This window comes from Copadichromis virginalis, linkage group LG22 (genome assembly GCF_057382275.1).
Source record: "Copadichromis virginalis isolate Kocher_CV1m ecotype Utaka linkage group LG22, C_Virginalis_male_GT1.1, whole genome shotgun sequence".
Lineage (NCBI taxonomy): Eukaryota > Metazoa > Chordata > Actinopteri > Cichliformes > Cichlidae > Copadichromis > Copadichromis virginalis.
The window spans coordinates 395955-407769 of NC_140638.1; the positions used below are offsets into that span (position 1 = coordinate 395955).

At 49.8% G+C, this 11815-nt stretch overlaps 1 pseudogene; it reads left to right on the forward strand.

The window, feature by feature from the left end:
* Positions 1-3020: 3020 nt before the first annotated feature.
* On the forward strand, positions 3021-4115 carry LOC146682308 (derlin-2 pseudogene; annotated as a pseudogene).
* Positions 4116-11815: the final 7700 nt, after the last annotated feature.

Genomic DNA, 11815 nt, shown 5'->3' on the forward strand with positions numbered 1-11815 from the left:
AAGCACCACGGTCACATGAGGCTTCCTCATTGGAGAGGATTTTACTGATGTTTTTCCTGTTGGACGGAAAAACATTATTCCGAACTTTAATAAGACATTAAACACAAAACTCAGTGACTGTAAGAGCAGCAGGAAGTGGGTTTTAGGCCTTGTTGTGTCTGAGTTAGAGTTACAGCTCTATGGGTCTCGTTGTAGGGGAATCTCAGGTAAAGATGCCTGACAAACACAAACGTGGTGATTTGGAGGGGGAGGAGCTAAACAAGGATCATTTGAACCATGCAAAGCTGCTCTATGAGAGCTCAGGAACGAAAATCCAGAGCAGGTCGAGTCTGAAGCCTCAAACTGTCCTCGCTTTGCACAGCTGTCCTCACAGGATGCCAAGCTGACACTGGTCCCCACAGAGATAGACAGACAGGCGCACACACACCTCTCTCAGACAGATGAAACATTAAATTTCAGGTACGAAAGATGATTGGAGGTCAGCTGCTGTGCTCCCGTGGTTACCATCTCTGAGGTATCCACATGATTACACCCCTCCACCCCCTGCCTCTGTCTCCTCTTTCATCTCGTCCATCTTCATCCTTTCTTTCCTCTTTTTTACATTTTCCATCATTATCCTTTAATCTCCTCATTTTGTCTACATCTCGTCCTACTTCTCCTCTCTTGTTTCCCTTCTTTGTCCTTCGTTGTTTTCTTTCCTTCCCCACTCCCTTCGCCTCCTCCACGCTGATGGCTAAAAGGAGGGGCGGGTGAGGAGGAGGGATGCAGCGTGGCGTCTGATTAGAATCAGTTAATTAGAGATTGCAGCAGCAGCAGAGTGGAGGTTCATTAATTATCAGAGCTGATCTACATGCTGATACAAGCGTGAATCATTTCACATGGATTATTATCGCTGTAACGTGGAGATCATCTGGATGATGTTCAGACTGTAACGCCATCCACCAGATTCCCGAATTGAGCTGCTATCCAGAGGGAAACGTGCGCTCTGCAGGTATCTGTATTCACCGAATGATCTCCTCAGTCATGACATTCAGCCTGTAAGATCAACAACAAATACCTGCAGGGTCCAGTCTAAAAAATAAAGGGTAGAAAAAAGTATGGTGACGAATGAAAGGCTGAAACAGACGTTTGTATCAGCGACACTGAGACGAGAGAGAAGAGAGGGACCGACGTGTTAGAGACGTCTGCACTGGACTCTGACATACTGACGGAGGAGCGCGGTGCGATGTGGATCAGGTGACCCCGAATCCTCCCTCAGTTAGGCTGCAGTAGGTGTAAGCTGCTGGGGGATTCCCATGATGCACTGGGTGCCTATACACACAGAGTGGTTGTTGGGTTCCTCTGAATTATTGTAGAGGCTTTACCTGACTGTAACGAAATCACACACACACACACACACACACCTGGTTCCACTTTCAGCTCTTAAAGTTTGAGAAACCAAAAACTGCATTTAAAATTTTTGTAGACTGATCAGCCTGCTGTGTGTGTGTGTGTGTGTGTGTGTGTGTGTGTGTGTGTCTCACTTTGTCACGCGTCATCGTTTGTGAGGCTGACAGGCGGGATGACAGGCAGTCTCTCGGCTGTCAGAGCGGGAGAAGAAGCTGGAGATGGATATTTGCTTCAGAGCGGCGGGAAAGCGGCAGCGCGATGGAGAGGAGGGAATCGCTCACCTCATCGGCGGAGCTGCTGAGAAGCAGAAAGGCGGCGAGGAAGAGGAGTTTACTCTGCCTTTTTATTCTTGACTTTCAGGAGCTGGGAGGCTTCGATGAGCCAGGAGAGAAAGTTGGAGAAAGCGTGTGTGACAGAGGCAGAGCGAGCACAGACTGACATGTTTACACCGACTGAGCTGAACGGCGTCGAAGCTGACGGCACGTTTAGAGTCAATCTGCGCTGTTTACAGGACGCCTAATTGGTTCAACCTGCACAGAAAAAGGAAATGACTCAACACACTTTAAAGAGCTTGGATCAGTTTTCAGAGTCACAAACAGGAAGAGGAGGAGCTTCAGACCAACCATCTGGTGACCACTGATGGGAAGACTGCGCCTCGCAGGAAGTCACCCAGAAACTGGAGGTGTGACGCTGCTGTCACCGAGCAGGAGGACGTGTTTACAGTCGGTACAGCCAGTGTCAGAGCAGACCTCTGTGGGGATGAACAAAAGTATTTTACCAGCACAATATAATCTGCAGTATGATCGTTGCTTTAACAGTGTAACAGACAGCTTTAAGATGGCCTTAAGATGTTTATGCATACTGTTATCATATTAACCTTGTATTCCAGATGCAGTTATAACTATTTTATACACATTGCATATCTGTGCTTCGTTTGAGTTGATGTTCGGTTCATTAAGGGTCTTAAGCTTCACTGGCGTGACTGTCCAGGTGATACATGCTGAGGGAAACTAGAACATAGGTTCTTGATTAAAACATTTATTTAGTAGATGATATATACATAGTTTCAGTTCGGTTATTACATATATGAGAGTGGCTTTGTCTCTCTGTCTGGTGAGAGGTCAGCAGCTAGTCGGCGAAGTGAAGTAGGGTGCAATTGTGGTTAGCACACAGACACACACACACACTCAGTTAGAGAGAATCATTTAGAGGTGAAAGTTTAATCATGTTTTGCTCGGGGTTGCAAAAGAGCAGTTTGTGATGTGTCAAGATGATAAGCGAGCATCCGGCAGTGACAGGAAGTACCTGCCGTGAAGACGAAGACAATGTTCTTTTAAACTGTGTTAAAAGTCATTGTGGTTTTCAATTGACGTATGCATATATTGTATCTGACGCATGAGGGGGCGTCATTAAATTCAAACCCTGATGGTATAAAATATCTGTTTATGTTTTGAGTAGTCAGAGATCAGCCCTGTCTGCGAACGGAGCTGGTCCCCCACGCGTGTATTTCATTAAAATCAATTGTTTGACCAAGCTCTTGTTGGACCATGGTTGTTTGTACTCTCCTTCCTCAATATTTGAACCTTAACACCTCTGAAACGTGTCAGCCCGTTAACGTAATCATCTGTGGGATGACGTGTCAAGAAAGTACCGGAAGCTTTCAGTCGGTCTAAAACGGCTTACCAGACGCTGCAGCAGGAATAGCTGCAGATTCCTGTTGTTACCAGGGCATACACAACCGCCTGTGTCCTCACAACTGCTGCGGTGCAACTAGAGAGCATCACACCATTTCAGCTCTACTTCAACCCAGATTTAATTCTTAGAAATTATCAGGTATGGTGACTAATAACCAACTTCCTGTTTTTTGGTCCGGTTGGTTTCAATTTCCTGTTCCATATGATTTTTCTGTACAGATGCTGTCGAATGCTGGAGGAGGGCTCTTTCAGGAGACGCACGGCTGACTTTGTCTTCATGTTTCTCTTTGGTGGACTTCTGATGACTATATTTGGCACTTTTGTGAGTCTGGTGTTCCTGGGCCAGGCCTCCACCATCATGCTGGTGTACGTGTGGAGTCGACGGAACCCGAATGTTCGCATCAACTTCTTTGGCCTGCTCAACGTTCAGGCACCCTTCCTGCCCTGGGTGTTAACGGGATTCTCACTTCTGCTGGGCTCTATCATCGTGGATCTTTTAGGTATTGCTGTTGGTCATGTGTACCTCTTCCTGGAGGATGTTTTCCCAAATCAACCAGGTGGTGGAAGGTGGCTCTAGACCCCATCAATCATAAAGATGCTCTTTGACACTCCAGAAGAATACGCCAACTATAACCCCCTGCCAGAGGCGGGTTTGCGTGGGGGGAAGGACAGCGCCTTGGTGGTTAAATACACCCTCTATTTCATCCCTGATCATCAGGTCACCTTCAGGGACCTTCCTCAGAGAGTTGAAGACACGGTCTTTGTTTTTGACGTGTTTGTTTAGTTGTGGATGAGGAATCCTCCATACCTGCTTCATGCCCTGGAGGACGGGGCTGTGGCCCCCCCACACCCTCTAGCAGATCATTACATGAAGGAACCTTTTAAAAACAAGCGCGTCCATGCTCACAGGTGTACACACGGGTGATCACACCCACAAACTACACCCTTTTTGGCTCCTACCTCAAAGCACACTGTGTTCTGTTGATCTTATGTGCTGCACAATAATGTTTAACATTTAGTATTTACTGTCATATTCCCATATATCATTGTGATGTTGTTGGTTATGTTGCTCTCATTTTCTTCGGCTTGTTTTCTTTTTTCATTCTCAACAGGTGAAATTAAAAAAGTATCTACTGTTATCTACTGTTATCTACTGTTAGCTAGTTTATTGTGATGGTGTTGTTTTTATTATGTTGCTCTTTGTTGTTTGTTTTCTCTTCTGGTTTTTTTTCTCCACACAGGTGATCCAGGTGTTTTTCTTTCTTTCTTCCCCCTTTCTCACCGTCTCTTCTCCCCTCCTCTCTTTTTCTTTCTCTCCCTCTCTTTCTTTCATTCTTTCTCCCTGTCTTATCCCCCAGTCATGTCTGTCCCGTCTTTAAAAAAACGAAAATAAAATAAATACATAATTATAATAAAGGTCAATCAAATGGACCAATAAGGCCATGATGATCCACTTGGTGAAGTAAATCTGTTTGGCATCTTTCTGCCTTCAGACAACGATTCTGACGGCTAAAGATCCAAACGGGACAGACAACATAATCATCTGACCAATAACGTGTTGGCCACGGCGCGTCGAAGCCTCAGACTGTGGCGCGTGCGCCGTTTATGAACACGGCTGTGGAAGATCGCCTGTGATGAAGAGCCGTGGCTCATGGGAAGGTTGCTGGTTCCATTCCAAAGCGTCCTTGGGCCAAAACCCGAGTCGCTGCTGTGCAGATGAACCTGTGAATAAAAGTGGGCGGAGCTGTCCAGCAGACACGTGGTGTGTGAGATCCAGGCCATTTACCATCACTGATGTCACACACGGTGTATATTTTGTTTATGTGCTGCAGGCTGTTTGCGGTCTGAGGTCATTTCCTGCTCTCCGTGTCACGTGTCTGATATCGTGCGCCTTTTTGGGCACTTCATGCCTCCAGCTGACAGTTCTTATCACCGAGTTTGATAAAGCAGTAGAGACGACAGGCACACAGGAAACGGTCGGGCTCAAACCCACGGCCCTGCAGCCCGCGGTGTCCCTGCAGGCGCACAGCGTGTGAGCTGATTGGTTTGAAGCCACGGTCACACGCACAGGAAGAGAAATGAGTGGATTTTATTGTTCAAAGCTTTGAGTGCTCTGTGGTTCAGAGCTCTGAGAGCCGCTGAGGTCACTCTGTTTTTACCTGCACCAGTAAAACATGGAGCAGGACAGGAAGTCCTTATAAGGGCTCAGCCCCTGTCGTTAAATGAATTTCAGTATAAAAGTCATTATATTGTCATTAAACAATATGTGGACTGTCCCACCAGGGGAGAGAAAACTTTAGACTTACTGTATGCTAACGTCAAGGATGCATACAGCTCCTCCTCCCTCCCCCCACTTGGTAGGTCAGATCATAACCTGATTCACCTCACCCCCCGCTATGTGCCAATTGTGAGGAGGGAACCTGTGACCACCAGGACTGTTAGGAGGTGGTCAGAGGAGGCAATAGCGGAACTACAGGGCTGTTTCGAGGTGACCGACTGGGAAACACTCTGTGAGCCTCACGCCGAGGACATCAATGGGCTTACTGAGTGTATCACAGACTACATAACTTTCTGCACCGACTCCATTGTTCCAGCTCAGACTGTTCATTGTTACCCAAATAACAAGCCGTGGGTGACTAAGGACATCAAAGCCCTCCTCAACAACAAGAAGAGGGCTTTCAGAGGGGGCAACAAAGAGGAGGTGAGGAAGATCCAGGTGTTACTAAAGGACAAGATCAGAGAGGCTAAGGACAATTACAGGAGGAAGCTGGAGTGGAAACTCCAGCAGAACAGCATGAGAGAGGTGTGGAGGGGCATGAAGACCATCACTGGATTCAGGCCAACCAACAGCAGGGGAGCTGAGGGAGGTGAGAATAGAGCCGACGAGTTGAATCTGTTTTTCAATAGATTCGACACCACAGTGTCTGCTCCCACCCCCACAACCTCACCTGCAGTCAGCCTGGAATCCAGAGCCACACCACTGTGCCAGCCTCTCTCTTCACATGTTGCCTCCTGTGAGATTCCTGACACCCCTCCCCCACCCATCACCTTCACTCAATACCAGGTTGAGATGCAAATGAGGAGACTTCACTCAGGCAAGTCTGCTGGACCAGACGGAGTGAGTCCCCTTGTCCTCAAGACCTGTGCCCCCCAGCTGTGTGGAGTCTTTCATAAACTGTTTATGCTGAGTCTGAGTCTGCAGAGGGTCCCGGTGATGTGGAAGACATCATGCCTCGTCCCTGTACCAAAGACGCCACGTCCCAGTGGCCCCCAGGATTACAGACCCGTGGCACTGACCTCCCACATCATGAAGACCCTGGAAAGGCTCATCCTGGACCAGCTGCGACCCATAGTAAGACCACATCTGGATCCCCTTCAGTTCGCTTATCAGCCTCGTCTCGGAACAGAGGACGCCATCATCTACCTGCTCAATCGTGTCTACACCCATCTGGACCAGCCGGCGAGCACTGTGAGGGTCATGTTTTTTGACTTTTCCAGTGCTTTCAACACCATCAGGCCGACCCTCCTGGGTGATAAGTTAGCAGCGATGCAGGTGGATGCTTCTCTGGTGTCCTGGATTGTTGATTACCTGACAGGAAGACCACAATATGTACGTCTCCCACAGTGTGTGTCTGACAAGGTGATCAGCAACACAGGGGCACCACAGGGGACTGTCCTCTCCCCCTTCCTCTTCACCCTCTACACCACAGACTTCAGCCACTGCACAGAGACCTCCATCTTCAGAAGTTTTCTGATGACTCTGCGGTGGTTGGATGCATCAGCAGGGATGATGAGACAGAGTACCGGGCTGTGGTCGACTCCTTTGTCACGTGGTGTGAGCAGAATCATCTGCAGCTCAACGTGGCAAAGACCAAGGAACTGATCGTGGACTTCAGGAAGACCAGGAAACACTTGACCCCTGTTTCAATCCAGGGGGTCAGTGTTGACATTGTGGAGGACTATAAATACCTTGGAGTACACATTGACAATAAACTGGACTGGGCTAAAAACACCACAGCACTTTACAGGAAGGGCCAGAGTCGTCTCTATTTTTTGAGGCGACTGAGGTCCTTCAACATCTGCCAGAAAATGCTGAGGATTTTCTATGAGTCTGTGGTGGCCAGTGCGATCCTCTATGCTGTTGCATGCTGGGGGAGCAGGCTGAGGGTCGCAGATGCCAACAGACTTAATAAACTGATCCGTAAGGCCAGCAATGTTGTGGGGATGGAGCTGGACTCCCTCAAGGTGGTGTCGGAGAGGCGGATGCTGTCCAAGATAAAGACAATGTTGGATAACACCTCCCACCCACTCCATGACATGTTGGTCAGTCACAGGAGCTCGTTCAGTGAGAGACTGAGATTACCGAAAAGCACCACTGAACGACACAGGAAATCATTCCTGCCTGTGGCTCCCTGTACAACGCATCCACTTAACACACTGTTTGCTGCTACAACTACACATGTTTCTTTTCCAAATATTTATTTATAAGTGACTTATGTATGTATGTATGTATATATATGTATATATTGTACTATTCTTAGTTAGTGTATTGTCTGTCTTGTCTTAATGTTGGTTTAAAATGGAGCACTGTAACAAAAAATAATTTCCCCCAGGGATCAATAAAGTATTCTGATTCTGATTCTGATTCTGATATTGACCCACAAACACTCACAGAGGTTGAGCACAAAGGAACAGTTGTAGTGACGTGTGGAAGTTACCTGTGCAGTAACAGTGTTTCCATCTTACAAGGTAGATATGCTGAACCTTTCAGGGCGGGGCTAGCCCACTCCACTGAAAGGTGCATTTCTGCAGAATCACAGTACTTTAACTTACAAGGTAACTTCCTGTAAAACACCTGGAGTTACCACATGAAAGTACTAACAGCTTCCTGTCTGCACAGGACGGCCCCGAGCGTGTGGAAGGACCCAGACTGGGATTCGCTCAGGAAAGATGTGATCCTGAAGCTCTTTAAACCCTCCGTGATCCATGCAGGAGGTTTCCGGACTCCTCCTCCTCCGTGGGGTCTGAGCTTTCACTTAATGCTGTAATGTAATTTGTAGCATTAACATTTCATGGATGCAGTTTTAGGAGCAAGCTGAGCCCCGCCTCCTCCTCTCTGCTCCATCTTTAAAAAGCATTTACTCCCATTAGTGGAGCGAGTTGACAAACCCGTTGCCTCCACCAGTTTTCCTTTCACAGAATCCCTCCACCTCTGCTCACACCCCCACCCAAAACCAATTACCTCCTGCAGCTTTACAGCCCGGCTCGTAATCCCAGAGCCGCCACATGTGAGGCTCCTCTTTCAGCCGCTCACAGAAGAAGAGAAGAAGGAGGAGCAGGAGGAGCGTGTGGGGGCGAGTGCGCCCGATGAGACGGGAGAACAAGGAAATGAAGCGATTCGATTAGCGAGGCGAGGACTCGGTCGGGGTCACTGAGGCCGTCTCAGTCGGACACGGCAGACAAATCTGCGAGCTCGCCGTTAATGGCGTTTCTATTTTGGAGCTGAACGATGCCATCAGTCTGCTCGGCCTCGTTCTGCCACTTTCTCTGGGTTTTAACTCCAAACGCTTTGTGGCCTCTGATGAGGTTCTTTCTTTCCCCGAGAAAAACACGCCACAAAAGACGCTTTCACAGACTTCACAGCCCGAAACCGGAGATTAGAGCGGCTTTATTATGAGACAGGAAGCCTGAAATATCCCGCGGTGCACTGCGTCAGGTCTGAACGGCGAGGAAGGCGACGAAGATGACAAAGACGAGGAAAAGTGCTGAAGTTCAGCCTGAGGGTGAAACACTGGACTCTGCAAGCAGAGCACGGAAATCCACCTTCAAAAAGTGGGATTGGCCACCGTCAGCACGCCGCCTTCAGCTCATCAGTAGCTTCACAGGTGATGTCACCGTGGCTACCAGCACGCGGTGTCTGACTGCACGTCTGAACAGCTCGCTGCTGTTCTTCTAAGAGTGGAAGTAGGCAGGAAGTGAAACAGGAAGTGAGGTCAGGTGGCATCTGAGTCAACTCTGGGCTTCCATTAAAGCAGCATCAGCAGGCTCATCCAATCATCTGCAGGAAGCCTCCTTTCATCGTTAAAAGGCTCGCGCCCGGTCAGCCCAGCACCACGTGTCACGCTGACCCAGGCCTCGGCCTGTCGTCATGGCAACAGTCCGAGCTGCAAGCAGTCACCGGGAGTGACATCTCAAAGCCTTTCTGTGCGTCGGTTAATGAAGCGAGAGGCCGACAGGTCGCGGCTGACCTGAAGGGGGCGCTGCGAAGTCCGATTGACGGTTCTGTCACAGCAGGAAGAACAGCGAGCGCCAAAAGTACAAAGAAACCTCTCACAGTCAGTTTCTGTCCCCAACGCAACCTCAACCGGGCAACAAGTTGATGGCGGCGTGTTGAACAGTGGCGTGATGAACAGTCGCGTGTCGATGTCGGTGTGTTGAACGGTGGCGAGCTGACAGTGGCGTGCTCTGGTTTGTTTCTGTGAACCTAGAGCTGCTCCATTCGCTCCTATGGCTGTCCTACCGAGACACGTGTGTTTATGAGGACTGATGGAGCGAGCAGCAGACTGCTCACCTCCACCCATCCGTCTGTGTTTACAGTGAGTGTGTGCAGCACACTGTGGGCTGGTCAGCTTTTAACGACCATCCCGGTGCTCCTGACGGGCCGCTCGCCGCTCCTGGACCTCACAAGCTTTACGCTCACTTTAGGACGGTCTGAGTTTAGACCAGGGAGGGTCTTCCTTGGGGCGATCGTGGCTCAAAGAGTTGGCAGTTCGTCTTGTAACCAGAAGGTTGGCGGTTCGAGCCCCGGCTCGGACAGTCTTGGTCGTTGTGTCCTTGGGCAAGACACTTCACCTGCCGCCTACTGGTGTTGGCCAGAGGGGCCGATGGTGCGATATGGCAGCCTGGCTTCTGTCAGTCTGCCCCAGGGCAGCTGTGGCTACACCTGTAGCTGCCTCCACCAGTGTGTAAATGTGAGAGTGAATGAATAGTGCTATTGTAAAGCGCTTTGGGTGCCTTGAAAAGCGCTATATAAATCCAATCCATTATTATTATTATTCCCTATGAAGCCCCGCCTTAAACTCTTCATGTGTATTTCTGGAAGACTCGAGTGTCAAGACTGGAGTCTGATCACAGCTCAGAACGACACCCGAAGGGGCCCACCCGCTGCAGGGCACAGGTGTAGTTGTAGGGTCTTTACCAGTGTGTGTGTGTGTGTGTGAGAGAGAGAGTGTGTGTGTGTGTGTGTGAGAGAGAGAGTGTGTGTGTGTGTGTGTGTGAGAGAGAGTGTGTGTGTGTGTGTGTGAGATCTTGTCCCCAGTCTTCTTTGATTGACAGCTCAGCCCCCCCCCCCCCCCCCCCCCTCCACCCCAGCTGGAAAGAAGCAGCTCACTGCTGAGGGCGTCCAGATGTTAGCGTGCTGATGATAGATGTTAGCTTAGCCTCCAGCTGTGCGTCACAGGAAAGTAAATAAACACCAGTCAGCTGTCAGTGGGGACTCCTTCTGCTCCTTGGTGGGTCCAGCAGCACATTTCTAACAGCAGCGGCGATGGACGTCCATGCCCCTCCTCCATGCCCCGCCTCCACAGTTTCTTTTAGGTGGATTCAGACTGAGCGTGCTCAACGCAGTGCTGGGTGTAATCCATTTATTTCCATGAACTCCGGATGGCGCCCTGCTATCGACCCGCCCAGTCCCCCGAGCCCACTCTGACCCGCTGCTGTAATGAGAGCCAAGCGGTCCCTGTCTGCTGCGCCGTCACTACAAACACCGGGTCACACGGCCTCGTGTTTGCGAGTGACCGCCGTGGGGTGGATTTACTCAACGCAGTTGTGCAGGTAAGTACACGGAAAGTGAGACGTCCAAAATGGGGCTGAAAAGCTCCTGCATGAGCCCTCACAGAGGCTTATGTCTGCTCGCTCCACCTGTGAGCCTCCACCCTGTGCCCACAGGTGAGGACAGGAGCAGCCATCATGAACCCCCCCCGTCACGCTCTCTGGAGTGGGCGTGGCCTTGTCCTGAGGACAGCTGGCAGTATGGTGTCAACATCATAATAAATAAATTCATGTATTTATGATGTTTCCTGTCAGTGGTGTTTCTGTGTGGTGCAGGTGTAGCGGGGTGTTAGTGGGTGGGGTTAAAGTCTTTAACCTGCAGCAGCCTCCACCCTGACCCCAACTTTGTTCCACTGTGAGCGCTCTGCCTGCTCTGTGCTTGTCCTCGTTCTTTGCTGTGCTGGATAAGAGAATAAAGAAACATAACGGGGCCGTAACCCACCGAGTGTGACGCTGAGTGGGAGCGCTGAGCGTCGGGGTGGGAGAGGGCGCCGTGTTCAGGGTGCGACTAAAGCAGCTCGAAAGGTTTCAAAGGTCAGGGCTTCATGTTGGAGGTGGAGCGGTAACCGTGGTTACTGGGCGGCACAAAGCAAACTAAATGCTCGCCAGGCCAAGAATGACTGAAGTCTGGTTAAGCCACTGTGGGAGGTCAAAGGTCAGTTTCTTTTATCAAACCAGCTTCAGTCTCGCTCTCCAGTCTGACAGTTTACGGCTCCAGCCAATCAGAGCGCTTGTATCTTATTTCACCGCTGCTGAGAGGAAGTCCACGTCCATCCGCCCCCCTGGATCACGGTCATGAACGCCTAAACGCTGGACGCAGGTGTGATGTCACCTCTCCTGTCTCGCTGTTTTCAGGTTTGTTCGGTGGAATCTGTTGAATGTTGATCTCCACCTTTGTTCAC